General features: G+C 37.4%; 2 long non-coding RNA genes across 2 annotated transcripts; both read right to left on the bottom strand.

Annotated features, from left to right (window-relative positions):
* Positions 1-1,642: 1,642 nt before the first annotated feature.
* On the bottom strand, positions 1,643-3,220 carry LOC142176565 (uncharacterized). Its single transcript, XR_012705245.1, has 2 exons — positions 2,827-3,220; positions 1,643-2,025 (listed from the first exon to the last, which is right to left on the bottom strand). It is a non-coding gene; the product is annotated as an uncharacterized LOC142176565 (long non-coding RNA).
* Positions 3,221-8,590: 5,370 nt separating this feature from the next.
* On the bottom strand, positions 8,591-9,935 carry LOC142176606 (uncharacterized). Its single transcript, XR_012705295.1, has 2 exons — positions 9,622-9,935; positions 8,591-8,847 (listed from the first exon to the last, which is right to left on the bottom strand). It is a non-coding gene; the product is annotated as an uncharacterized LOC142176606 (long non-coding RNA).
* Positions 9,936-25,136: the final 15,201 nt, after the last annotated feature.

The following is a 25,136-nucleotide window of genomic DNA, read 5'->3' as shown; positions in this document are numbered from 1 at the left end:
TAGGAGTCAGTTAAGCAATAAGAGTGAATCATGAAGCAATTATTTCCAATCCAGCATGTAGATGTGAAACTAGTAATTTGGAAACTCAGTCATGTCAAGAACACATTCATACACAGTGAATATAAGGGATCTAATAACTCTAAAAGACCAATTTTTCACAGATAAGTCCGAGCACACACTCGTCACCTCGTGTACACGAACTACAATCAATCATTGAAGACTCAAATCCTAGGGGGAAGTCCCCCACACAAGGTTAGGCAAGATACTTACCTCAAAGACGACACACCGATACTCTAAAATGCACTTCTCAGGTGAAAGGATCTCCGGACAGCTAAAATCTAACCTAATTAATTTCAAAGCACAAATAAAACACATAAGAAACTATTTCGTATTATAATGTTTCAATCTTTAACAAAATCTAAAAATCGGTCCAAAAATCGACCTCCAGGCCCGCACCTCAGAACCCGACAAATTTTACAAAAATCTGAATAACCATTCCAATATGAGATCAACCATATAAAAATTACCAAATTTCGATACCATTTTGTCCCTCAAATCATGAAATTTCGTTTTGAAAATTTTCTTCAAAAACCAACATTTTCTCAAACTAAAAACACAATTTAAATGATAAAAACAAAGACTATTCATGTAATATATTTAAGTCTAAGTGAAGAATCCTCCCCATCTTAAAACAAACGTTCGTCCTCGAACGTGCTAAGTTTCACCTCGAGGTCCTCAAATCACTGAATTTACACTTCCAACATAAACCTGCGGGTGATCCCACATGACCCCAATCCGCATCAACCTGATGACACCATCTCAACTGAAATTTAGCCATTTCTACCAATACCAATAAGTCTTAGAGCCAAAATTCTCACCTTCCATTCACTTCCAAGAGACCTGATTCTAAATCCATATCCGGTACCAGTCTCGACCAGCTATATCAACTCGTGTCAACACCCATAGGGTGCAACCATAAAATATGACACATCACCCATAGGCCCACAATAGTATTTCTGATAACAATATCGTCCGAAATCAAATTCAGCACCGACCATAAGCTTCATATTCAATAGGAACCGGTTTCAAACCTCCATAACACTGGAGATGATACAATAACCACGAAAACCATATAACTAAACACCCGAATCACCAAATCTCAACTAATAACAACGGGCACACACCTCACAAGCTAAAACTCAAAAAGCACAGAACAAAAATGACTGAATATGGAAAGGGAAACACATAAGGGAACTATCAAACAAGATCGATAAACACAAATTTTTCAATCAATACTAATCTACAAAAACAATATAACAAGAAAGAATTAAATCATATAAAAGAATCACAAAGATCTCATACAGATATAAGTCCCACCGCGGTACACAGCCCGGCCTCAACACATCGAATCACATGAAATCACGAGGGTCCTACCCTCCACTCTGAATCACGAGTAGGGTGCACATCAAACCAGCTGAAAACTTTCACTAGATCAGTTCCGTCAAAAAATTACAACACGTACTGGCTCCCATACCGGTGGAGCATTAAAAATCACAACTCGTAGACAAAAATACTCAAAAATCACATCAAACCTACCGAAATGGACAACAGGAATTTACTATTAGTCTCATAACTCCCAAAATGACTAGAAACATGTCACGACCCAAACCGATGGGCAATGACGGGCACCCAATACCTTACTCAAACGAGTACCAACGTAACATATATTTCTTATTACATCATCATATACACATGACATACGGGCCTAATAGACCAACGTGATCCTTTATAAACTAAAAACATAGGCCGACAAGGCCGTACAATCTTTTATGTACACGACATATGTCTACAAGCCTCTAAGAGTACATAAATGTCATAAAGGTCGGGACAGAGTCCCGCCATACCAAACAATACACGTCTAAATCATACTAATCAAACGAGCAACTCCGAAGCAAATGGAGCACACCAACATCTTCCGCTGAGTTGATAGCCTACTTGGAGGACACTCGACCTGTCTATCGAGACCTGCGCGCATGAAACGCGTCCCCAGGCAAAAAGGACGTCAGTACGAATAATGTACTGACTATGTAAGGCACATAAATAAGTACATCAGAGACATGGAAGAAATATAGAGTACATGACTCAACCTGTAAGTCTGAATAACTTTGTAAATCATAAAGTACTGTTAGCGTCATGTATATACGTATGAATGTCATGTCGGGCATAGGTACATGTTTCATAACATCATCATCCTCTGAGGGCATCCCATCATATTATATCGGCCACTGTGGAAAAAATCATCAACGTATGCCAGCTGATCAGGTGGTGGTGCGTATATAACGCCATAACCTTTCCCATATCCCATATACATATATATACATACATATATACGCGTATATAATGCCATTTGAATCATATTTCAGCCACTGTGGGCAACATCATCATCATATACCAACTGATCAGGTGGTGGTACGTATATAACGCCATAACCTTTTTCCATATCCCATATACATATATTTACATATATACACGTATATAACGCCATCTAGTCATGGGTCAATGCACATGTATGAAATATATGAAAAATACGCAATAATCTCAATATTCTTTCCGGATAGATTTTTCCAACTGTGTATTATTCTGAGACCCACGAGCAGAAGATAATAATATTTTTCATGGGGAATCAAAAATATAGACACCCCTACTATTTCTATGAATAGAGTAATTTATGGAAACTGTGTGTTTGCTCGTTTCTTCAGTTGTTTGCTCGTTTCTTCAGTATCATATGGACCATGCCAAAAGAAAGAAGGGAGGGCCTTAACATACCTGTTCCTGAAATTATTTAAACGGAATGAAGCTTCTGCTTTCGTGAAATATGTCGAACAAAATTCTGACTGAACCCTTTGAAACTGAGAGGAAAACGTTTCTGGTTCTTTGAGTTTTAGAAGGAATAACATTTGGATTCCTTATGATTCACATTGGATTTGAATGTTGGACAAAATGGTTTGCTTCTAACATCTTTGGTTTGAATCCGAAGACAGAATGTGGTTTCCTAATGAATGGCTTACTAAGTTTCCAAAAGAAATGATCAAAAGTCTTGTTTAAAACTTATGGATAAGACTTTAAAAGTCTTATTTATGACTTGTCTTACACGTCCTTGTCTTTGATAAGACTTTTCAAGTCTTATTTAAGACTTATCTTAAGACTAATCTTGAGTCATGGTGGCTTTGGCCATATGGCATATAATGAGTACTTACATTGCCACATGGTATGATGACTAATGAGTCATTTTTGTCATGGTGGCTTTTTGCCACATTTTAGATGGGTATATTTTATAAATTTTTATCCACTTATTAGTTAATTGGAAAATATCTTATTACCCGGTAATTAATCAATTACCCGCGTAACTTAAAAATTGTCTCAACTTAATTAAATACTACTCTCTTTTATACACCTTATTATCATGGCCATGTGGTACCTTGTATGTCACTAGTCCATAAATACTGGGTATTTTAGCTCGGGCCATATTTTATCCCAAAATACCAAATTTCAATGAAATTCATTTTCTTCGACTTGCTTCCCTTCTCACCTTCACAAATTTATTCATCACTTACAATCCTTATAATCTCCAAATAATATTTTCCTTGGACTAATGTCAATTACCTTACAACAAATTTCAACGCACAATACTACAGGGTGCAACATCGTCGTAACTTAATACTGCAAGGCGTAACATCACCGTAATGTAATACTGCTGGGTGCAACACTATCGTAACTTAATACTGCGAAGCGTGACATCACCGTAATGTAATAGTGCTGGGTGCAACACTGTCGTAACTTAATAATGTGAAGAGTGACATCACCGTAATATAATACTACTGGGTGCAACACTGTCGTAACTTAATACTACAGAGCGTGACATCACCGTAATGTATTACTGTAAGGCATAACATCATCGTAATATTTTACTGCAGGGCATAACACCATCATAATATATTACTGCAAAGGGTAACACCATCATAACATATTACTGCAGAGTATAACATTGTCGTAATATAATACTGTGAAACGTAATATTGTCGTAATATTGCGGGGCGTAACATCATTCCCCCTTTGGAACATTCGTCCTCGAATGTTAACTGATGCTCTTATCATTTTCATAACTTATAGCTCTTGTGAATACATTAATACTCTTCTTGCCATTTAAGCAGTTGCTCTGTGAATAAATCCAAAGTCTAGGGTATTCCCCCCTTTAGTCTTTTTGCTCATATCATGATATGTAGTCGAAATCTTCCTAATCTTGAAACTTCTATTACCTCCTATCATGCAACCTATATGGCCCTGGCTTTATAGGTGCACTTATGCGATTCATCTTTCCTTTTTCCTTTTATCTTTTAGTCAATCTCTAAGCCTTACTTTGTATATACAAGGCTTAATAGGATGCCTCTCCGGGCCTCTATCGGTATACTGAAGTCCTTTGCTCGATACTTTGTAGAACTTGCGAATATTGCCATATCTTATTTCATAGATCTGGTTACCCATTCACATGACTTTACTGCATTTACATGGGTTATACTATACCATAATTTTTGCTTCAATCTACATTTACTGAGGTATGTTTACCAAGTTCCTAGTTACTTTTGTTGCCTACCTTTTATGTATAAATCTCACTCCTTCAATTCCCCTTCATTACCGTTCGTCTTAAGAATCATGGCCTAATCTCATGTCATACTTTGTAACTTATATCTGATCATTGTGGATTCACCTCAATGTTGATCTATAATCCTTTACTTGAAGACTTGAAACATCTTACGTAATACATTACCGCTAGGGCTTACGCTGTATTGAGGAATATTTGAAGTGATTTCCATAATCATATTTCATAGTGTCTCAATGTGATTCACCTTATGGGGTATCTTGATTTTGTGCCGCCAACAAATTTTTTTTCTCATTCTCTTCTTCTATTTTCTCTTTTTTTAATCATTATTCAAACGAAGGCCCAAACGTCATCCTTTAGCTGTCACAATTTTCCCTCATTTTATTACTAGGTCAACATTTCATTCTTTCTAAATGCTATTAATCTTAGATTACTTTGAGTTCATTTAGGCTATACTGAACTTTCAATAACTTAGAGAAACCATTATCTCTCTTGTTTTCATGGACTTAATCCTGATGACTTATCTATTCTCGTCACCTTTTCACTTGTCACTCTACCATACTTTTGCTTGCTACCTATAAATATCCATTTATAATACTCGCTACTTTCCTTCAACTTGCTTGCACCATAGATTTCCTTATGTTATTCTAGAACGTCAAGCGATACATCACATCATCTCCAACTCTTCTCTACTCTCTTGACTAGATCTCTCAGTACTTAGAAACCATAGGTTGGAAGACATGCCACTGACGATGCTGCTATCATTCCCAGTTATTGGATCCCCGTGCTTATAACCTTCTATCCGAAATATGGACAATTCACAACTTTTTGCATTTGAGTATCTCGTACGTTGTTCACTTTTACCTTAAAATCTCGTATCATATCTTTTATCTCTTTCATAACCTCCCTTCCACCTAGGTGTAATTCATGTACATAACTTGAAGCTCTATTATAATACTCGCACCTTTGGTACATACACAATCCAGTGAGAGCTTCGTACTGACTTCTTATGAGCTAGTACTTCTTCTAACTGGCTTCCTTGTAGAGGCATTATAGATTATGGTTGTTGTGTTATTTCTCTTGAACATCTGATATTAAGAGTGATTCTGTCATGCTCTCCAACACAACTTTTATAATTTTTCTAGGTCCAATAATCAGATTCCTGATTTACTTAGGTGATGTAATTCTTTAGTTTCCTCTTCCTTCTGATCAGCCTTTATGTAGGCTTAAGCTATCTTTCGATATGTGGTTCATGGTATCAGTTATTACCTTAGCCTTTCATGGGCGTTATGGAATATCCATGATATAGTATTCCAACAATTCAATCCTTTGTCTATGCCCTGGGATCAATTCTTTCTTTTAACTTATACTAGAGTCTTCTATGGCTGTATGATTGTCAACAAATATGCTGCCTGGATAATGCTCCAAAATCTTGAGTGTATCCATAACGTGCTAACTCTGGATCATTGATCAAATAATTCTTTTGTTCCATCTTAGCTTTCTTTCAATGTAAGCTATTACTTTTCCTTGTCTTTATGCCCCCTCAATGCGTCCATACTTAGCTTATCTTAGTGTCCACACTTGCCAGAGTTTTCATACAACTCATATGATCTCGAATATTACTTTTAATTCTTACTTCCCATTCATTAGCCACGGTAGGTTCCACTTTCCTTTGGAATGCTTACAATGTTGTTGTGAGATTGTTGTTACACGATCATTTCCTCTTTAGGTCGTTTTGCTTAGGTTGAAGCCTTCTTTTTTATCTCCTCAGCTAGTCTTTCATTGTAGTACTTAGGGAGAACCCTTGACTCTCATAAAGCTGTGAGCTTATTACGAACCTTTTTGATGTCCTTACTTGCCTATAATCATCCGTAGTTGCTTACTTCCATGCCCTTGTGCTTGTATGGTTGCTTCTGAACTGATATTTTGACTGCCTTCCTAGCGGCACTTTCTCTTATCCCCTTAACACTCATACGATACCTTTAACTACCCTGACTCTTGTTTGAATATATCTCAAGTATTATAATGGTATTCTCCGAGGCTGAATTCTCCATGTTAGTTTCTACTATGTTTATCTTACACGATCTGATGACTCATCTGTAACCTCGTGTTTAGCCATAATTGGGTTCTTCCGAACCAATTACTAACTACTCATTGGCCCATTCTCACATCAATATTCCTCATAATCTTTCTTGGGTTATTTACTTTGTTTTAACTTACGTCTCGCACTGGCTCCTTATTTATTAATAACAACTCAGGCAGGAAACTTTACTTCCTTTAATCATTCCATATTCCCCCCTTTAAGGGAGTACTAAGAGTTGGAGCTACGATGACCTGCCTATAGATGTTTCATCTTTTCATCTTTGGCATCCTTTCACATCATTGATGACCCTTACTCGCCTTGCGGTAATCCTTTCGTACCAAGGATAGCAAAATTCCTTACTCACAAGGGTGAAACTTAGTATAACTGGCACATACAGTTCCTTAGGCCGAACTTTGCTCACATTGCTTGCTGTAGGGAAGCGTCTTTCTGAATGACCATTATCTGAATTTATCGTGAATCTTCTTTTGTCGTCCATTCTATTATTGGCGGAACAAAATCTGAAATTCTTATGATGGCGACTATCATCAGTCACTCAGTCCCTAATTCATGTTTTGTTTATCTTGTTCACCAATCCATACTAGTTCTATTACTCTAGGGTCTAAATTTTCTTCTTACGCTAGAGTTGTGAACTTATTTCTCGAAATGAGGACATGATTGTATGACCTATACTCTTTTGTTGTCCTAAGGCCTGTCACTTCTCGTCTCTTCCTTCATTTGACTATGGGTTCTGTAATACTCTACCGTTTTCATCCATGTATCACACCTTATTCATAATGTTTCCTTATCTCTCTTCTCATTACTCTGCTAATATTTCTGCATATCCCTTTTCTTATGAAAACTTCAATATGACATTCTTTCGCTTTTAGCTTTCCTTTCCTCTATCCAGTGGCTCTTCAAGTTGCTTAATGTTCTCGCTTACTAGGGACACGAGCAACACTAAGGTAATATTTATCCCTTCAATGCTTATAGTGCATGTCTTTGTAGTACTCATATCTGGTTGCACTATTTTATAGTGCACCATATAGGTGTCTCATAAAGAGATCTATTAGCACATTTGCAATATCCTTGGGAAATGTCAATTGACGCAATCAATTCATCCATCATATCTTCTTATACTACTTTTGTTAACCCTCATAGGGCATATCTGGAAGGGGTGCGACCAATTGTATATACCTATATTTTTATTGAATATAACTCAAAAAGATTATGTTCCTCTGCCTCAATTATAAGCGTTGTTAACCTTCATTAACTGGGTACCTCGTACCCTTTTTCACCTTGCTCCTTTTGCTTGCTGAAACTTGTACGTATATTCTTAATCTCTCATTGTTCTTTACCATAAAGATGGATAGGCATTCTTGCCTTAAGGCTTCTTATTAGGAATCTTATACCTTTCAATACACCCATGATCTGCTAAAGACCTCATATTTACTTATCGTAGGCATCATACAAAAATCAAATTCCTCCGACTCAGCTCTTCCACAATTATCTTTCTTTCCAACCTTCTTTTCGGATGTAGACATCGTCTTATTACGAATAAAATAGAATTTTGGAAGTTGAATTCTTATAAGTGAGCTCTACCACACGATCTAGAGTAAGAAGAAAGAGTGACAATCCTAAATGCCCTATAGCCTCTGCTTATAAGTGGTGCACAACACACTCACAAACAAGACTCTACTAGACACGACTTGTAGACTCCCTAGGACAGAACTACTCTAATACCAATTTTGTCACGACCCAAACCGATGGGCCGCGATGGGCACCCAGTACCTTACTCAAACGTGTACCAACGTAATGTATCTTTCTTATTACATCATCATATACACATGACATACGAGCCTAATAGGCCAACATGATCCTTTAAAAACTCAAAATATAGGCCGACAAGGCCGTACAATCTTTTATGTACACAACATATGTCTACAAGCCTCTAAGAGTACGTAAATGTCATAAAGGTTGGGATAGAATCCCGCCATACCAAACAATACACGTCTAAATGATACTAACCAAACGAGCAACTCTGAAGCAAATGGAGCGCACCAACATCTTCCGCTGAGCTGATAGCCTACTTGGAGGACTCTCGACCTGTCTATCGGGACCCGCGGGCATGAAATGCAGCATCCCCAGGCAAAAGGGACGTCAGTACGAATAATGTACCGAGTATTTAAGGCACATAAATTAATACATAAGAGACATGGAAGAAATATATAGCACATGACTCAACCTGTAAGTCTGAATAACTTTATAAATCATAAATTACTTTTAGCGTCATACATATGTGTATGAATGTCTTGTCGTGCATAGGTACATGTTTCATAATATCATCAGCCTCTGAGGGCATCCCATCATATCATATCAGCCACTGTGGTCAAAATCATCATCGTATACCAGTTCATCAGGTGGTGGTGCATATATAACGCGTTAACCTTTCCCATATCCCATACACATACATATATAATGCCGTTTGAATCATATTTCAGCCAATAGGGGCAACATCATCATCATATACCAGCTTATCAGGTGGTGGAGCGTATATAACGCCGTAACCTTTTCCCATATCCCATATACATATATTTACATATAAACGCGTATATAACGCCATCTGGTCATGGGTCAATGCACATGTATGAAATGCATGAAAAATACATAATAATCTCAATATTCTTTCCAGATAAATTTTTCCAATTGCGTATTATTCTGAGACCCATGAGCAGAAGATAATAATATGTTTCATGGGGAATCAAGAATATAGACACCCCTACTATTTCTATGAATAGAGTAATTTATGGAAACTGTGAGTTTGCTCGTTTCTTTAGTATCATATGGACAATGCCAAAAGAATGAAGGGAGGGCCTTAACATACCTATTCCTGGAATTATTTGAACGGAATGAAGCTTCTGCTTCCGTGAAATATGTTGAACGAAATTCTGACTGAATCCCTTGAAATTGAGAGTAAAACGTTTCTGGTTCTTTGAGTTTTAGAAGGAATAACGTTTGGATTCCTTATGATTCACATTGGATTTGAATGTTGGACAAAATGATCTGCTTCTAACGTTTTTGGTTTGAATCCAAAGTCAGAATGTGGTTTCCTAATGAATGGCTTACTAAGTTTCCAAAAAAATGATCAAAAGTCTTGTTTAAGACTTATGGATAAGACTTTAAAAGTCTTATTTAAGACTTGTCTTACACGTCCTTGTCTTTGATAAGACTTTACAGGTCTTATTTAAGACTTATCTTAAGACTTATCTTAAGTTATGGTGGCTTTGGCCACATGGCATATAATGAGTCCTTACACTGCCACATGGCATGATGACTAATGAGTCATTTTTGTCATGGTAGCTTTTTGCCACATTTTAGATGGGTATATTTTATAAATTTTTATCCACTTATTAATTAACTGGAAAATATCTTGTTACCCGGTAAATAATCAATTACCCGCATAATTTAAAAATTGTATCAACTTAATTAAATACTACTCTCTTTTAACATACCTTGTACACCTTACTATCGTGGCTATGTTTTACCTTGTATGGTACTAGTCCATAAATACTGGGTATTTTAGCTCGGGCCATATTTTATCCCCAAATACCAAATTTCAACAAAATTCATTATCTTCGACTTGTTTCCCTTCTCACCTTCACGAATTATTCATCACTTACAATCCTTATAATATCCAAATAATCGTTTCCTTGGACTAATGTCAATTACCTTACAACAAATTTTAACGCACAATACTACAGGGTGCAACATCATCGTAACTTAATACTGCAAAGTGTAACATGACCGTAATGTAATACTGCTGGGTGAAACACTATCGTAACTTATTACTGCAAAGCGTGACATCACCATAATGTAATACTACTGAGTGCAACACTATGTAACTTAATACTACAGAGCGTGACATCACCGTAATGTAATACTGCTGGGTGCAACACTGCCGTAACTTAATACTGCGGAGCGTGACATCACCGTAATGTAATACTACAAGGCATAACATCATTGTAATATTTTACTACAGGACGTAACACCATCGTAATATATTACTGCAGAGGGTAACACCATCATAACATATTACTGTAGAGCATAACATCGTCGTAATATAATACTGCAGGACGTAACATTGACGTAGAAACGGATGATAGACACGGCTATCACTCATAGAACCTCCCAATGGGGTATCACATAAACAGAGTGCAAATCATAAAATGCACCCATAAGTGGAGCAACAAATAGAGGAACTCACCCCAATAAGAGGAACTATATGAACTTCGGATGGTGCTCCTCTATAACACATCAAATCATACCTAAATGGCATCATCTGGCACAATGGCCTTAAGCCTACTATATGAAACACATCAACGGGCCGGGCCTCTCCCCCTCTTGGGTGCCCTCTACTTACCTGAATACCTTGCTATGACACATCTATCCAAAATCTGGGGAAATCTCTCACCATATGGCTAGCATCTCCATACTGAAAACAACCCCTTTACTGACGTGGCTGTGGGAACTATACGATATGGGTACTCCGAGACCCATGAACACCTAAATCACTGTGAAGCCTGAAGTGCAAACTGAACTGGCTGACCCATGAAACCTCCACCATGTCCACCCTGCCTCCAGAATAAGGGCCAGCATATCTCTCCGGTCTACGAGGCCTCCTCTCCTCCCTGTACTCTCTCTCTCTCTTGATCTAGTCTATCCTCTCACTCCCGGTCCCACATGTCCTCTAATCGGCGAGCGATCCCTACCACCTGGTGGAACAAAACATCTGACTCCAACTCTCGAGCCATACCGAACGAAATATCATGGTTGAGCCCCTCAATGAATCCACGAACTCGCTCTCTAACTGTAGCGACCAATGCAGGTGCATGTCTGGCTAAATCACTGAATCTAACAGCAAAATCTATTACTGACACAGTTCCCTAACGCGGCTACTCAAACTCCATATGCCATGCATCCCGAAGTGATTGAGGTATAAACTCTCTCAAAACATCTATGGAAACTAAACCCATATAAGTGAAGCTATATCGGCCGGCTACCCAACTCATGCACTCGTCACCACTGATAATCCGCTCTGTTAAGCTAGAATGTAGTAAATGCAACCCCACTCGTCTCTGCAATACCCATAGTGCTGATAATGCGATGGAACTCCTCTATGAAACCCATTTTACTCTCTTAAGCCCACTGAATGTTGGAGGGTCACATTTTCTTGACCCTTGCAAATCTAAGTTGTTCTCCTTTGGATGCTGCTGCCCTGACCATGCGCTAAACTAGGACCACAAATTATGCCGTCGTGACACTTGGGACCTGACTAATGGAAAATCATTACTCTGAGTGTGGTCTAGTTGCGGTATATACTCCTTGTCGGCCTCTACTTCTGCCTCTAGCGACACCTGCTCCTGGAGCAGCGCCGTCAATAACTACAGTTTGTGTCCTCACCGTCAATGAGAGAATGGAATGATAAAACTTCAAACTCTGGGATCAATAAGCTCGCACGATAGGAATGAAAGAAGTGAGATTGTCCTATTAGTTCTGTAGCCTCTTGAAAATAAGTGCAGACGTCTCCGTACCGATCCGCAAGACTCTACTAAACTCGCTTATGACTCATAGCACCTATAAACCTCGAGCTCTGACACCAACTTGTTACGACCCAACTTTCCCTCCCTTTGGGTATCATTATGGAACCTAGTCTTAAGAACTAGGTAAGTCTAACAATTTCGGAATAACAACAACACATAATAACATCTAAAATTCTTCTGAAATAAACCCTTTATATAATGAACATCTTCCCAAAATCTGGCAGTACAAGTCATAAGCTCTATAGAGTTTCACTACAACTTCTAAACACAACCGTATGAAAATAGGTATAACAGTGTGAAAATAACATAGGAAGGTGACTCCGAAGCCTGCAAACGCAACAACAAATTTACCTTGAGTCTCCTCGGCAAGAATCCGCACAGCTACTAGCGAACAATACATGGATCTACGCAAAACAATGTGCAGAAGTGTAGTATGAGCACACCACAGCGGTGCCCAGTAAGTATCAAGACTAATCTCTGTGGAATAGTGATGAGGAATAGTCAAGACATCTACTGGTCTAATAAGCAGAACAAGTATAAGTATAGAAAAGAACTGAACATGATATCTATATAAAGACTAAGAGATATTTCTAACAATGCAGAAACTACAATAAGGAAAGGAAACAACAAGTAATAGTGGAAAAACCATAATAAAACTCCTAAAAATGAACAAAAATGCAACCCAAACTCGAAATCACAAATATAGTAAGGGCAAGTCATAACTCAGCAACTACGACAGCCCTCACCTTGAGTCTTAACCAGCAAGCATCAATCAAATAATCAAATTCTTTTCAAGTGATAAAAATTGGTTTGAAATATGCTTCCTTCAAATAAGTGTCCTTTTCAAAAGAGTTTCTTTCAAAATAATGCTTTCAAATATAATATTTTCCAAAAAAAGAAAATCCTCCGATTATAAGTCACCCTGTGACACCTCATCTCATAATCATACAATACGGGTCTCAATACCTGAACCCTAACACTTGGCATCCTGTGCCCTCATCACCCCTCATAATCATATTGACAACTCACGAGCCCAAAGAGTCATTCTCACATGGAAGGAAAATAAACAAGGGGTGCATCTATACTCGAAAATCTCACAGAGCCTCCTACCGATAGGGGTGATTAACCATGTGTATGCTTGTGCAAGTGTCCTAACACAGTTCACACCAAATAGTAAGTATAAGGAATGGAATGGACAACACCTATAATGTTTACACAAGGATATAATCAATGAAAACATCAGCTCAGAACATAAAGATTTTAATAGGGGATCTCCCAGGATATCGTCCCGTAGTCCCAAACGTAAATATGTGTGCTAGGGATCTCTTGGTATCCTCAATATATGTACTAGGGATCTCTTGGTATCCCAAGTATCTCTTGGTATCTTAAACATATGTGCTAGGGATCTCTTGGTATCCTGAGGATCCCTTGGTATCCTCAATATATGTACTAGGGATCTCTTGGTGTCCCGAGGATCTCTTGTTATCTTAAACATATGTGCTAGGGATCTCTTGGTATCCTGAGGATCCCTTGGTATCCTCAATATATGTACTAGGGATCTCTTGGTGTCCCGAGGATCTCTTGGTATCCTCAATATATGTGTTGGGGATCTCTTAGTATCCGAGGATCTCTTGGTATCCTCAATATATGTGCTGGGGATCTCTTGGTATCCCGCACTACATCCAAAATCAATATATTTGCAGGGTAATCTTTCGGGTGCAGTCCCGTAGTCCCAAAAGTAAATACGCAGCGCAACCAATAGAAATAACAGTCACAACATAACAGAAAGATCGTACATCAGCACGATACATATACAATAGCAAAAATGACAATAATACAAGGTAATACAAGCAATCAGCTTAAGGATTATAAATCACAATGAAACGGTAGAACCAGCTCACAAGGAATAACCACAAAAAAGAATGATGGCATAAAGGGAGCAGTTTAACACGGGAGAGCTAACATATAGCGATGATCCCACAATGTACAAGCCAATAACAAGAAAATCAACGCGAGTCAAGTAGTCCCAAATAAGGGCAAGTCAACAAGGATATAGGTTATCTAACTCCTTTTTAAGGTTGGATAATTCCGAGAATATTCTTCAATTCAATTAGGGAGAGATGATCTTTAGCTTCACTAAAGACTAAACAAAGTTTCAGGAAGGATGCTAATGGTTCTCAAATAAGACAAACAGCTACGAAAATATAGCATGACAATAGGAGAGGTGAAATTCTTCAATTAAATCAAATAGGAGTCAGTTAAGCAATAAGAGTGAATCATGAAGAAATTATTTCCAATCAAGCATGTAGATGTGAAACTAGTAATTTGGAAACTCAGTCATGTCAAGAACACATTCATACACAGTGAATATAAGGATCTAATAACTCTAAAAGACCAATTTTTCGCAGATAAGCCCGAGCACGCACTCGTCACCTCGCGTACACGAACTACAATTAATCATAGAAGATTTAAATCCTAGGGGAAAGTCCCCCACACAAGGTTAGGCAAGATACTTACCTCAAAGACGACACACCAATACTCTAAAATGCACTTCTCGGGTGAAAGGATCTCTGGACAGCTAAAATCTAACCAAATTAACTTCAAAGAACAAATAAAACACATAAGAAACTATTCCAGATTATAAAGTTTCAATCTTTAACAAAATCTAAAAATCGGTCCAAAAATCAACCCCCAGGCCCGCACCTCGGAACCCGACAAATTTTACAAAAATCTGAATAACCATTCCAATATTAGTTCAACCATACAAAAATTACTAAATTCCGATACCATTTCAAATACCAGATAGCAGAACAGCAGTTCAAACATAGGGAAAAATGACCCGTGGCCCACCCGAAACACACCCGAGGCCCCTGGGACCCCGTCTAAACACATAAAAAAGTTACATAACCTAACACGGACTCAATCGAGGTTATGAATCACATTAAACAACGCCAAAACAATGAATCAAACCATAAATTGAACTTATTAACTTTCAAATCTTCAATTTTCTAAACTCGTGCCGAAACCTGTCAAATCAATCCGGAATGATGTCAAATTTTGCAGACAAGTCCAAAATGACATAACGGAGCTGTTCCAACTCTCGAAATTGCATTCTGACCCCGATATGTCAAAAGTCAATTATGGGTCAAACTTCTCCATTTTCCAAACTTCCACTTGGTGAAAGCTCGGAAATGAGATATTACATCCCGTATTTTTCGTACGTTAAAGTTTCATCGTAAGTTAATCGACGTAAGTTGGGGAATGATATTTCTTTAAGATTATAAGCATTTATGCTATTTCAAACAAGTAATGAGTAAATTCGTAAAGGTGAGAAGGTAAGAAAATTGAAGAAAAAGAATTTTGTCGAGGTATGGTTTTTTGGGATAAAATACGGCCCGAGCTAAAATACCCGATATTTATGGACTAGTACCATACAAGGTACCCCATGGCCATGGTAGTAATGTGTATAAAGTGTATTAAAAGTGAGTATCATTTTGTGTAATTCGAGATAATTCTTAAATATATGGGTAATTGATTAATTATTTATTAGTGGGGAATTACCAAGTTAATAAAGAAATTGGTAAGTACCTAATATATTTTGGATAAGTTTTGAAGATTTACGTGGCAGAAATACATCTTATATGTGATGACTCTTAGTTCACTTGAAAAAGGTGGCATTATCTTAAGTGATAACTACATTATATCATTTTGGGTGCAGAAGTGTTATCAAAGATCCACAAAAGTTTACGGTCATTTCCATTCTTGAAAATAAGCATCTCATTATTTATTAATAATATGGTTCATGACTTTTAAAGTAAGATGCTAAGATTTACAAAGTGATCAAAACTCGAAGTGTAAGATCTTGCGATTCTAAAGAAGTGCAGTGCAATCTTTCTCAAGAATATCATACGGATTTTCCAATCTTTCTCAAGAATACATATGGATTTTTCCCTACTCTGATCTTGCTGTTATGTGTTGTAGCAATCAACGGCTGTTAAAGGGATTGTCAAGAGAATTAGTTCAGGTATGCTAAGGCTATCCCTTCTTTCTTTTTGGCATGCTCTACACGACACGAACAAAACGAGTAAATGCACAACTTCCATAAATTACTTTATTCGTAGAAATGCTAGAGATGTGTATATTCTTATTCTCCCATGTGTCATATTATTCTATCATTTGTTCATAGATCCCAAAAATACGTAAGTTGGTAAAGTTTTTTTTGATGATATGAATTAGAGGCATAATGGTATTATTGACGCACTTCTTATGCATTTCATGCATTTATACATGTGCATTGACCCATGACCAGATGGCATTATATACGCGTATAGTATGTGTATATGGGATATGGGAAAGGGTTACGGCGTTATATACGCACCACCACCTGATCAGCTGGTATACGTTGATGATTTTGCCCACAATGGCCGAGATGATATGATGGGATGCCCTCAGAGGCTTGATGATGTTATAAACACATGTACCTATGCACGACATGACATTCATACACATATGCATGAAACTACAAGTATTTCATGTTTTACAGAATTATACAAGCTTACAGGTTGAGTCATTTACTCTATAGTCTTCCATGTCTGATATGTACTTATTTATGTGCCTTACATACTCGGTACATTATTCGTACTGACATTCCTTTTTACCTGGGGACACTACGTTTCATGCCCGCATGTCCCGCTAGACAGGTTGAGAGCCCTCCAAGTAGGCTATCTACTCATCGAAAGATGTTGGTGCGCTCCATTTGCTTCTGAGTTGCTTGTTTGGTTAGTATGATTTGGACGTATATTGTTTGGTATGGCAGGACTATATCCCGACCTTTATGAAAATTATGTATTATTAGAGGCTTGTAGACATATGTCAAGTACGTAAAAGATTGTATGGCCTTGTCGACCTATGTTGAGTACATGAATGGTTATTTGGGTCTTATAGGCCCATACTTAATATGTATAATCTTGTATTTCCTTATGCTTTACTCCGGTTCATTTACCTATGATAGAATGATATGAAAGATTCGTTACATTGGTAATCGTCTGAGTAAGGTACCGGGTGCCCATCGCGGCCCATCGGTTTGGCTCATGACAAAAGTGGTATTAGAGCAGTTCTGTCCTAGAGAGTCTACAAGCCGTGTCTAGTAGAGTCTTGTTTATGGGTGTGTCGTGCACCACACTTATAAGCAGGAGGCTACAGGGAATTTAAGATTGTCACTCTTTCTCCTTACTCTAGATCGTGTGGTAGATGTCATTTGTAAGAACTCAATTTCTTAAACTCTATCTTATTCATAATACAAGGATGCCTACATCTAGAAAGACGGTTAGTAGGAGATATAGCCGTGGAAGAGTTGAGTCAGAGGAACTCAATTTTGTATCATTCTTTTACTGGATAAATGTGAAGTTTCCAGCAGAACATGAGTGTACTAAGATGGGTAAGCCTTTGTATAAAGAGCCTTAAGGAAGGAATATCTATCCACCCGTATGGTGAAAGGCAATGAAGAGATTCAGAAGATAGATACAAGTTTTAACAAGGAAAAAAAAGATGAAGAAGGGTACGAGGCACCAGTTAATGTAGATTGTTGATATTTACAATTCATGCAGAGAAATGTAAGCCTTTTGAGTTACTTTCAACAATAATAGAGATATGTACAACTGGCTACACCCATCTCATTTATTCCCAATGAGGGCTAACAGAAGTAGTATAAGAGAAGGACGGATATCAGGATCCTGCTAGGGTTAGAGTAGCCCAAAATGATGAATGGATTGTTTGTGTTAGTTGATATTTCCGAAGGATATTACAAAGGTGCTAATTGATTTTCTTGTGAGACACCAGATGTTGCACTCTAAAATAGTACAGCGGGATATGAGTACTACATGGACAGGCACTAGAAGCCTTGAAGGGATAAATATTACCTTAGTGTGGCTCCCATCCCTAGTAGAGAAAGAATGTCAGACAACCCGAAGGGCTAGTAGATGAAGCAAGGGGAGCTAAAAGTAAAAGAATGTCTTGTTCGATTTTTCAGAATAAAGTGATTGACAAAAATGTTAGCAGGAAATAAGAAGAGAGTAAATGAAACATTATGAGTAAGATATGATATGTGGATGACAATGGTAGATCAAAAAGATGACAGTATTAAAGAGTCCATACTCAAGAAGGAAAACACGAGAGGTGACAAGCCTTGAGACAACAAAAGAGTATAGGCCATAAAGTCATACCCTCATTTTGAGAAATAAGTTCGTAATTCCAACGCAACTACTAGAAGGAAATGTTAGATCTCAGAATGATAGAAATCAGTATGGGCTGGTAAATAGGATAAACTAATCATGAATTAGGGACTGAGTGGTTGATAATAGTCGGCATCATAAGAATTTCCGATTTTGCTTCGGCAATAATAGAATGGAAGACAAAAGAAGATTCATGAGAAATTCAGAAAATGGTCATTTGGGAAGACGCTTCCCTAAAGCAAGCAATGTGAGCAAAGTTCAGCTTAAGGGACTGTATGTGCCAGTTATACTAAGTGCCACCCTCATAAGTAAGGAATTTTGCTATCCTTGGTACGGGAGGATTACCTCAAGGCGAGTAAGGGTCATCGATGATATGAAAGGATGCCAAAGATGAAGAGGTAAAACTTCTATAGGTAGTCATCATAGCTCCAACTCTTAGTACTCCCCAAAAGGGGGGAATATGGAATGATGTGGCGTTAACCTGGAATTAAGCGGTTCTAGTAATTATGGTATGGTAAAGGAAGAATGCAGAAAAAAATGAGAAATTGATGAGATTGCATTTATTCAAAACCTTCAGATATTCTAAGATTCCAAAAAAATATGCAAACACGACGTCAAGAAGAGAAAGTAAAGGTTCATGCCCGAAATGTTATTGATAGATAAGGAGCCGGTGCGAGCGGTAAGTTAAAACAAATGAAATAACCCAAGAAAGATTACACGAAATATTGATATGAGAATGAGCCAACGAGTAGTTGGTAGTTGATTAAGGAAGAGCCTAGTTATGGCTAAACAGGAGGTTACAGACGAGTCAGCAGATCATGGAAGATAAACATAGTAAAACCCAATATAGTGAATTCAGCCTCGCAGTAATGTCATTGTAATACTTAAGAAGTATTCGGATAGGAATAAGGTTGTTAAAGGTACCGTATGAGTACTGTGGGAATGAAAGATAGTGCCACTAGGAAGACAATCAAAATATTAGTTCGGAAGCAACCCTACAATCACAAGGGTGTGGAGGTAAGTAACTATGAATAATTGTAGGCGAGGAAGGATATCAAAAAATTTATTGGGTATACGATGTAATTAGCTCGTAGCTTTACAAGAGTCAGAGGGTCCTCCCTAAGTACTACAGTGAAAGATTAGCTGAGGAGATGAGGAATAAGACTTCAATCTAAGCACAGTGACCTAAAGAGGAAATGGTCTTGTAACAACAGTTTCACAACAACATTGTACATCTTCCATAAGAAAGAGGAACCTACCGTGGCTAGTGAAGGGGAAGTAAAGTCAAAAGTAATATTCGAGATCATATGAGTTGCACGAAAATTTCGGCATGCGTGGGAACTAAGATTAGCTAAGTATGCTCGCAACAAGGAGGCAGAAGACTAGAAAAAGTAATAGCTTATGTTTAAAGAAAGCTGAGAAGGAACGAAAGGAACTATTCGATAAATAATCTATAGTTGGTTACGTTATAAGTGCATTTGCGATTCCGGAATATACATATATGTTGACAATCATACAGTCGTAGAAGACTCCAATATAAGTTAAAAGGAAGAATTGAGTCCAGGTTATAGACAAAGAATTGAATTGTTAAAAGATTATATCCTGGATATTCTATAGCGTCCATTCAGGACTAAAGTAATAGCTAATACCATGAGCCACAAATCGGAAGATAGCTTAAGCCTACACGAAGGTTGATCAAAGGGAAGAGGAAACTAAAGAGTTACATCAACTAAGTAAATCAAGAGTCTGATTATTGAACCTAGAAAATTATAGAAATCGTGGTTGGAAACATTGCAGCTCCAACCTTAATATCTGAGTTACAAGAGAGATAGTACAACAACCATAGTCTATAACAGCTCTTCAATAAAGCCAGTTAGAAAAGTAACAGCCTCATAAGAAGTCAGTATGAAGCTCCTACCGGATTTTAGTATTATAATAAAGCTCCAAGTTGTGGATGTGAATCATACCTATATGGAAGGGAGGTTATGAAAGAGATACAAGATGTGATGTGAGATTTTAAGCTATGTAAGGTAAAAGTGAACAACGTATGAGATACTCATATGCAGAAGGTTGTGAATAGTCCATACTTCGGATAGAAGGCTAGAAGAATAGGTATTCAGCATCTAGGAACGATAGCAGCATCGTCAATAGTATATTTTCCAGCCTATGGTTTCTAGGTATCGAGAGATCTAGCCAAGAGAGTAAAGAAGAGATAGGGATGATGAGATGTCTCGCTTGATGTTCCAAATACAAGGAAATCTACGATAGAGCAAGATTGCAAGCATTATAAATGGATATATGTAGGTTGCAAGCTAAAGTATGATAAAACGCAAGGTTTTAGGAAGACAAGAGTAAGAACAAGAAATGGTAAGTGAGAAGTGACGAGAATGAATAAGCTCTCAGGGTTAAGCCCATGAAAACAAGAGAGCTGATGAGTTATCTAAGTTATATAAGGCTTAGTATAGCCGAATGAACTCAAAGGAGTCTGAGACTAGCAACATTTAGAAAAGATGGAATGCTGCCCTAGTAGTGAAATGAAGGTGTAATTGCGGCAGATAAAAGATAACGTTTGGGCCTTCGATTGAATAATGATTTGATGAAAAAAGGGGAGAATGATAAAAGATTTCACGGACGGTACGAGATCAGAATAGCCCCATAAGGTGAATAACATTGAGATACTATGAAATACAATTATAGGAATCACTTCAAATATTCTTCGAATCAATGTAAGCCCTAGTGGCAAGGTTTTACGTAAGAAGTTTCAATGTATTAGTGTATATTGTAGGTCAATATTGCGGCAAATCATAATGGATGGACAAAAGTCACAAAGTATGAGCTGAGATTAGGTGGACATTCTTAAGATGAATAGTAAAGAGGAAGCATTAAAAGACATGGATTTATACATATGGGATACAAACCAAGAGTAAGTTGGAATTTGGTAGCAAACCTCCGCAATGATAAATCGAAGTAAGAATTATGGTATAGTATGGCCTACTTAGATGTAGTAAAGCTAATAACGCACAGAGGGACAGCTTGACATAATTTTGTATATGTTCACAAAGTGAAGCCTAGAGATTGGCTAAAAGTTGGAGGGAAGAGAATAAAAGAGTCGTATAAGCGCACATACAAAGTTAGAGTCGTAAAGGATGCATGATAAAAGGTAGCAACAATTACGAGATTAGAAGGATTCCGGCTACAAGTCATGGTGTGAGAAAGAGCCTTAAAAGAGGTAATGCCCTGGCCTATGGGATTCATTCACAGAACAGTTGCCTAAATGGCATAAAGAGTATTAAAGTATTCGCAAGAGCTATGGGTTATGAGAATGATAAGTGCATTAGTCAACATTCGAGGACGAATGTTCTAGGGGGGGATGATGTTACACCCCATATTTCTGTACGTAAAAGTATGCCATAAGCAAATTGGTGAAAGCTTGGAAATGAGATATTACATCCCGCATTTTTCGTACGTTAAAGTTTCATCGTAAGTTAATCGATGCAAGTTCGGGAATGAGATTTCTTTAAGATTATAAGCATTTTATGCTATTTCAAACACGTAATGAGTAAATTCGTGAAGGTGAGAAGGTAAGCAAATTGAAGAAAAAGAATTTTGTCGAGGTATGGTATTTTGGGATAAAATACGGCCCGAGCTAAAATACCCGGTATTTATGGACTAGTACCATACAAGGTACCCCATGGCCATGGTAGTAAGGTGTATAAAGTGTATTAAAAGTGAGTATCATTTTATGTAATTTGAGATAATTCTTAAATATGTGGGTAATTGATTAATTATTGATTAGTGGGGGATTACCAAGTTAATAAAGAAATTGGTAAGTACCTAATATTTTTTGGATAAGTCCTGAAGATTTACGTGGCAACAATACATATTATATGTGATGACTCTTAGTTCACTTGGAAAAAGTGGCATTATCTTAAGTGATAGTTATATTATATCATTTTGGGTGGAGAAGTGTTATCAAAGATCCACAAAAGTGTACGGTCATTTCCATTCTTGAAATAAGCATCTCATTATTTATTAGTAATATGGTTCATGAATGTTAAAGTAAGATGCTAAGATTTGCAATGTGATCAAAACTTGGAAGCATAAGATCTTGCAATTCTAAAGGAATGCAGTGTAGTCTTTGTCTAGAATATCATACGGATTTTTCCTACTTCGATCTTGTCGTTACATGTTGTAGCAATCAACGGGTGTTAAAGGGATTGTCAAGAGAATTGGTTCAGGCTATCCTTTCTTTCTTTTTGGCATGCTCTATACGACACGAACAAAATGAGCAAATGCACAACTTCCATAAATTACTCTATTCGTAGAAATGCTAGAGATGTGTATATTCTTATTCTCCCATGAGTCATATTATTCTATAATCTGTTAATGGGTCTCAAAAATACGTAAGTTGGTAAAGTTTATTTCATGATATGAATCAGAGGCATAATAGTCTTATGACGGACCGAGAGATTTTATTACCGTATTTCATATGCATTTCATGCATTTATACATGCATATTGACCCATGATCTGTGTGTGTGTGTGTGTGTATATATATATATATATATATATATATATATATATATATATATATATATATATATATATATATATATATATATATATATATATATATATATATATGTATGTATATGTATGATGGGATATGGAAAAGGTTATGGCGTTATATACGCACCACCTGATCAGCTGGTATACGTTGATGATTTGCCCACAATGGCCAAAATGATATGATGGGATGCCCTCAGAGGCTTGATGATGTTATGAACACATGTACCTATGAACGACATGACACTCATATGCATATGCATGATACTATAAGTATTTCATGATTTACAGAATTATATAGGCTTACAGGTTGAGTCATTTACTCTATATTTCTTCCATGTCTGTTATGTACTTATTTATGTGTCTTACATACTCGATACATTATTCGTAGTGACATTCCTTTTTGCATGGGGATGCTAGGTTTCATGCCCGCAGGTCCCGATAAACAGGTCCAGAGCCCTCCAAGTAGGCTATCAGCTCCGTGAAAGATGTTGGTGCGCTCCATTTGCTTCGGATTTGCTTGTTTGGTTAGTATGATTTAGACGTGTATTGTTTGGTATGGCGGGACGCTGTCCCAACCTTTATGAAAATTATGTATTCTTAGAGGCTTGTAGATAGATGTCATGTACGCAAAAGATTGTATGGCCTTGTCGGCCTATGTTCAGTACACGAATGGTTATTTAGGTCTTATAGGCCCGTACTTCATATGTATAAGTTTGTATTCCCTCATGCTTTACTTCGGTTCATTTGCCTATGATAGAATGATATGAAAGATTCGTTACGTTGGTACTCGGCTGAGTAAGGTACCGGGTGCCCGTCGCAGCCCATCGATTTAGGTCGTGACAGCTAATAACACAAATTAGAAAATATAAGAGTAAATTTAACAACAAGATATGTGACATGTTATGCAATTTCAAGTAAAGGCATGGAAGAAGTCTAAAAGTCTAAACCGGTCAATACACCTCATATAGCCCATGAACATACTCGTCACCTTGTGTACACGTCTTCCACATAGTACAATTAACACAAACAACCCAAAATCCTAAGGGTTTAGTTTTCCCATAAAAAGTTAGGCAAGATACTTACCTCAACTAGGCCAAATCAACCCTCGAATATAGCTTTTCCCCAAAAATTTGCATCCGCACGGCTCAAATCTAACCAAAAGCGACTTAATTTTATCAAACAATGCAAGGAAAACCAATTACGGGTCCAAGGTTAGATTATGACTACCCATAATATCACGAGTCCATATATGTGTTTTGTTTTCAAATCCTAGTCCAATTCGACTCTCAAACTCAAATCTTCATTTATTCAAAACTTTGACAAAATTCCCAAATTTTCCTGTTTGATTCTCATAAATTTGATGTTGAATCTAAGATACTATCACGCCCCGAACCTAGTGTCACATCCGGATTTCTAACCCTCGTGAGTCGTGATGGCGCCTACTAGTAAAAGCTAAGCAAGCCAATCATTCCAAGTATTTTCCTTTTTCCATTTTTAATCCTTTAACAGTTGTGAATTAACATTGTATAAACAGCAGAAGTAATAAAACGGAAGAATGAAATATAACAATTTAATGTTAATACCGATACAAATCCATAAACAAAAGCTACCCAGATCTGGTGTCACAATTTCACAGACTGTCTAAGAATACTACAAATAGGGGTCCGAAAGATAAACACAAGTTGTTTCAGAAATACATAAAAGAAACAGTATAGAAAGATAGAAGGAGACGCCAAGGCCTGTGGACGATTGCAGGACTACCTCGGGTCGCTTGATGGACTGAAGGCAACAACCTCACTGTGGTCCAAAAGCTGCAGCACCGGGATTTGCACACAGTGCAGAGTATAGTATCAGCATAACTGACCCCATGCGCTGGTAAGTGCCTAGCCTAACCTCGACGAAGTAGTGACGAGGCTAGGACAAAACTACCAAATAAACCTGTGCAGTTAAATCATATACAGTAGAAAACTAAAGGCAGAAATTTATAGTTAAGGATAGGAG

The sequence above is a fragment of the Nicotiana tabacum genome, chromosome 22 (genome assembly GCF_000715075.1).
Source record: "Nicotiana tabacum cultivar K326 chromosome 22, ASM71507v2, whole genome shotgun sequence".
Taxonomy (NCBI): Eukaryota; Viridiplantae; Streptophyta; class Magnoliopsida; order Solanales; family Solanaceae; genus Nicotiana; species Nicotiana tabacum.
Note: the sequence above shows the minus strand (reverse complement) of the source record. Positions and strands in the feature narration are given on the sequence as shown.